The following is a 6,000-nucleotide window of genomic DNA, read 5'->3' as shown; positions in this document are numbered from 1 at the left end:
TGTTTTCAGTATGGGACAGTTGTCCCGCAGCAAGGCAGGGACTCCTAGCGTCGTACATAACTATGATGTAAGGAGCCCGGCTCCCTGCAGTGTGTTCGGTCCGGGAAATGCGGCCGACGTACCGACCGAACACGCTCGTGTGTGAGGCTACTTAGGCTACTTTCACACGTGGCGGAATTTGGTGCAGAAAATCGGTGAAAAAATCGCAGGTAATTACAAAGGGAAAATCCACACCTAGTAGTGCGGTTTTTTTATGCGTGGTTTTTACATTTTGATGCGGAAATAGGTGCGTTTTTATGCTGCGGATTTTGTTGTGTTTTTTTAAAACTAGACCGATAACTTGTCATGCTGCAGATTTTAGAGTTCACACCGCAGGTCAATTTTTTGTGTAGAAAACGTAGATGAGATTTCTTGAAATCTCATTTACTTTGCTGGTGCTGCATAAAAATGCGGCAAATCCGCCCGTAATACGCATGGTGTGCATTCGGCCTTCCTGTCCGGTGCCCCCACAGATTACAGCTGATCGCATCCGGAAAACCTGTAATTGCTTCATTGTTGGGGGACCCTACTAACAAATGATTGTAAAATGTATTAAACCCCCAATTATGTCTGAACCAGTGACGTACCTAGAAGGGTCACAACGGTCGTACTTGTGACCGTGCCCCTAAGCATGGGGGGCCCGGAAGGCCCCCGTAGCCACACCGCGCTGGTCCCGCTTCATGAATGCTGTCACTCACAGCACAGACCGGAGGAGAAGGATCCGCCACCCGTCGTGGGAACGGGGAAAGGGAAGTAATTATGTTATTATTTTTCTATTGGGCATTATACTGGGTATGGGGGGGTAATATGGTGGCAGCTAGCATTTTACTATATGGGGGCATTATACAGTGGGGGCAGCTATGGGGGGGGCATTATACTGTGCGGGCAGCTATGGGGGGCATTATACTGTGCGGGCAGCTATGGGGGGCATTATACTGTGGGGGCAGCTATGGGGGGGCATTATACTGTGCGGGCAGCTATGGGGGGCATTATACTGTGCGGGCAGCTATGGGGGGCATTATACTGTGGGGGCAGCTATGGGGGGGCATTATACTGTGCGGGCAGCTATGGGGGAGCATTATACTGTGGGGGCAGCTATGGGGGGGGCATTATACTGTGCGGGCAGCTATGGGGGGGGGGCATTATACTGTGCGGGCAGCTATGGGGGGGCATTATACTGTGCGGGCAGCTATGGGGGGGCATTATACTGTGGGGGCATTATACTGTGCGGGCAGCTATGGGGGAGCATTATACTGTGGGGGCATTATACTGTGCGGGCAGCTATGGGGGGGCATTATACTGTGGGGGCAGCTATGGGGGGGCATTATACTGTGCGGGCAGCTATGGGGGGGCATTATACTGTGGGGGCAGCTATGGGGGGGCATTATACTGTGCGGGCAGCTATGGGGGGCATTATACTGTGGGGGCAGCTATGGGGGAGCATTATACTGTGCGGGCAGCTATGGGGGGGCATTATACTGTGCGGGCAGCTATGGGGGGCATTATACTGTGGGGGCAGCTATGGGGGGCATTATACTGTGCGGGCAGCTATGGGGGGGCATTATACTGTGCGGGCAGCTATGGGGGAGCATTATACTGTGGGGGCAGCTATGGGGGGGCATTATACTGTGGGGGCAGCTATGGGGGGGGGGGCATTATACTGTGCGGGCAGCTATGGGGGGGGGGGGCATTATACTGTGCGGGCAGCTATGGGGGAGCATTATACTGTGCGGGCAGCTATGGGGGAGCATTATACTGTGCGGGCAGCTATGGGGGGGCATTATACTGTGCGGGCAGCTATGGGGGGGCATTATACTGTGGGGGCATTATACTGTGGGGGCATTATACTGTGCGGGCAGCTATGGGGGGGCATTATACTGTGCGGGCAGCTATGGGGGGGGCATTATACTGTGGGGGCAGCTATGGGGGGGGCATTATACTGTGCGGGCAGCTATGGGGGGGCATTATACTGTGCGGGCAGCTATGGGGGAGCATTATACTGTGCGGGCAGCTATGGGGGGCATTATACTGTGGGGGCAGCTATGGGGGAGCATTATACTGTGGGGGCAGCTATGGGGGAGCATTATACTGTGCGGGCAGCTATGGGGGAGCATTATACTGTGCGGGCAGCTATGGGGGAGCATTATACTGTGGGGGCAGCTATGGGGGAGCATTATACTGTGCGGGCAGCTATGGGGGGGGCATTATACTGTGGGGGCAGCTATGGGGGGGGGCATTATACTGTGGGGGCAGCTATGGGGGGGCATTATACTGTGCGGGCAGCTATGGGGGGGCATTATACTGTGCGGGCAGCTATGGGGGGGCATTATACTGTGCGGGCAGCTATGGGGGGGCATTATACTGTGCGGGCAGCTATGGGGGGGCATTATACTGTGCGGGCAGCTATGGGGGAATTTGTTTGGGCTTTATACTGTGTGGGCTGAACCGGGTGTGTATGAGCGGGGGTTGGGTGGGATTAGAGGCGTAGCTTAAAAGACAAAAAAATTGCCGTTGTGCGCCACATCGATTGTCCCTCTGTGATACTTGAGAGTAAACCACAGTCTACAGGGGGGGGCTGTATAGCGCTGTCTACAGGGGGGGCTGTATAGCGCTGTCTACAGGGGGGGGCTGTATAGCGCTGTCTACAGGGGGGGCTGTATAGCGCTGTCTACAGGGGGGGGCTGTATAGCGCTGTCTACAGGGGGGGGGGGCTGTATAGCACTGTCTACAGGGGGGCTGTATAGCGCTGTCTACAGGGGGGCTGTATAGCGCTGTCTACAGGGGGGCTGTATAGCGCTGTCTACAGGGGGGGGCTGTATAGCGCTGTCTACAGGGGGGGGCTGTATAGCGCTGTCTACAGGGGGGGCTGTATAGCGCTGTCTACAGGGGGGGGCTGTATAGCGCTGTCTACAGGGGGGGGCTGTATAGCGCTGTCTACAGGGGGGCTGTATAGCGCTGTCTACAGGGGGGCTGTATAGCGCTGTCTACAGGGGGGGATGTATAGCGCTGTCTACAGGGGGGGATGTATAGCGCTGTCTACAGGGGGGCTGTATAGCGCTGTCTACAGGGGGGCTGTATAGCGCTGTCTACAGGGGGGCTGTATAGCGCTGTCTACAGGGGGGCTGTATAGCGCTGTCTACAGGGGGGGGCTGTATAGCGCTGTCTACAGGGGGGGGCTGTATAGCGCTGTCTACAGGGGGGGCTGTATAGCGCTGTCTACAGGGGGGGGCTGTATAGCGCTGTCTACAGGGGGGGGCTGTATAGCGCTGTCTACAGGGGGGGCTGTATAACGCTGTCTACAGGGGGGCTGTATAGCGCTGTCTACAGGGGGGCTGTATAGCGCTGTCTACAGGGGGGCTGTATAGCACTGTCTACAGGGGGGGCTGTATAGCGCTGTCTACAGGGGGGCTGTATAGCGCTGTCTACAGGGGGGGCTGTATAGCACTGTCTACAGGGGGGGCTGTATAGCGCTGTCTACAGGGGGGCTGTATAGCGCTGTCTACAGGGGGGGCTGTATAGCGCTGTCTACAGGGGGGGCTGTATAGCGCTGTCTACAGGGGGGGATGTATAGCGCTGTCTACAGGGGGGGATGTATAGCGCTGTCTACAGGGGGGCTGTATAGCGCTGTCTACAGGGGGGGATGTATAGCGCTGTCTACAGGGGGGGCTGTATAGCGCTGTCTACAGGGGGGGATGTATAGCGCTGTCTACAGGGGGGCTGTATAGCGCTGTCTACAGGGGGGCTGTATAGCGCTGTCTACAGGGGGGCTGTATAGCGCTGTCTACAGGGGGGCTGTATAGCGCTGTCTACAGGGGGGCTGTATAGCGCTGTCTACAGGGGGGCTGTATAGCGCTGTCTACAGGGGGGCTGTATAGCGCTGTCTACAGGGGGGCTGTATAGCGCTGTCTACAGGGGGGCTGTATAGCGCTGTCTACAGGGGGGCTGTATAGCGCTGTCTACAGGGGGGGGCTGTATAGCACTGTCTACAGGGGGGGGCTGTATAGCGCTGTCTACAGGGGGGCTGTATAGCGCTGTCTACAGGGGGGCTGTATAGCGCTGTCTACAGGGGGGCTGTATAGCGCTGTCTACAGGGGGGCTGTATAGCGCTGTCTACAGGGGGGCTGTATAGCGCTGTCTACAGGGGGGGCTGTATAGCGCTGTCTACAGGGGGGGCTGTATAGCGCTGTCTACAGGGGGGGCTGTATAGCGCTGTCTACAGGGGGGGCTGTATAGCGCTGTCTACAGGGGGGCTGTATAGCGCTGTCTACAGGGGGGGCTGTATAGCGCTGTCTACAGGGGGGCTGTATAGCGCTGTCTACAGGGGGGCTGTATAGCACTGTCTACAGGGGGGCTGTATAGCGCTGTCTACAGGGGGGCTGTATAGCGCTGTCTACAGGGGGGCTGTATAGCGCTGTCTACAGGGGGGCTGTATAGCGCTGTCTACAGGGGGGCTGTATAGCGCTGTCTACAGGGGGGGCTGTATAGCGCTGTCTACAGGGGGGCTGTATAGCGCTGTCTACAGGGGGGGGCTGTATAGCGCTGTCTACAGGGGGGGGCTGTATAGCGCTGTCTACAGGGGGGGCTGTATAGCGCTGTCTACAGGGGGGGGCTGTATAGCGCTGTCTACAGGGGGGGGCTGTATAGCGCTGTCTACAGGGGGGCTGTATAACGCTGTCTACAGGGGGGCTGTATAGCGCTGTCTACAGGGGGGGATGTATAGCGCTGTCTACAGGGGGGGATGTATAGCGCTGTCTACAGGGGGGCTGTATAGCGCTGTCTACAGGGGGGGGCTGTATAGCGCTGTCTACAGGGGGGGGCTGTATAGCGCTGTCTACAGGGGGGGGCTGTATAGCGCTGTCTACAGGGGGGGCTGTATAGCGCTGTCTACAGGGGGGGGCTGTATAGCGCTGTCTACAGGGGGGGGCTGTATAGCGCTGTCTACAGGGGGGGCTGTATAACGCTGTCTACAGGGGGGCTGTATAGCGCTGTCTACAGGGGGGCTGTATAGCGCTGTCTACAGGGGGGCTGTATAGCGCTGTCTACAGGGGGGGCTGTATAGCGCTGTCTACAGGGGGGCTGTATAGCGCTGTCTACAGGGGGGGCTGTATAGCACTGTCTACAGGGGGGGCTGTATAGCGCTGTCTACAGGGGGGCTGTATAGCGCTGTCTACAGGGGGGGCTGTATAGCGCTGTCTACAGGGGGGGCTGTATAGCGCTGTCTACAGGGGGGGATGTATAGCGCTGTCTACAGGGGGGGATGTATAGCGCTGTCTACAGGGGGGCTGTATAGCGCTGTCTACAGGGGGGGATGTATAGCGCTGTCTACAGGGGGGGCTGTATAGCGCTGTCTACAGGGGGGGATGTATAGCGCTGTCTACAGGGGGGCTGTATAGCGCTGTCTACAGGGGGGCTGTATAGCGCTGTCTACAGGGGGGCTGTATAGCGCTGTCTACAGGGGGGCTGTATAGCGCTGTCTACAGGGGGGCTGTATAGCGCTGTCTACAGGGGGGCTGTATAGCGCTGTCTACAGGGGGGCTGTATAGCGCTGTCTACAGGGGGGCTGTATAGCGCTGTCTACAGGGGGGCTGTATAGCGCTGTCTACAGGGGGGGGCTGTATAGCACTGTCTACAGGGGGGCTGTATAGCGCTGTCTACAGGGGGGCTGTATAGCGCTGTCTACAGGGGGGCTGTATAGCGCTGTCTACAGGGGGGCTGTATAGCGCTGTCTACAGGGGGGCTGTATAGCGCTGTCTACAGGGGGGGCTGTATAGCGCTGTCTACAGGGGGGCTGTATAGCGCTGTCTACAGGGGGGCTGTATAGCGCTGTCTACAGGGGGGCTGTATAGCGCTGTCTACAGGGGGGCTGTATAGCACTGTCTACAGGGAGGCTGTATAGCGCTGTCTACAGGGGGGGGGGGCTGTATAGCCCTGTCTACAGGGGGGGGGCTGTATAGCCCTGTC

The sequence above is a fragment of the Rhinoderma darwinii genome, chromosome 6, assembly GCF_050947455.1.
Source record: "Rhinoderma darwinii isolate aRhiDar2 chromosome 6, aRhiDar2.hap1, whole genome shotgun sequence".
Classification (NCBI taxonomy): Eukaryota; Metazoa; Chordata; class Amphibia; order Anura; family Rhinodermatidae; genus Rhinoderma; species Rhinoderma darwinii.
This window is presented reverse-complemented; position numbering follows the sequence as displayed.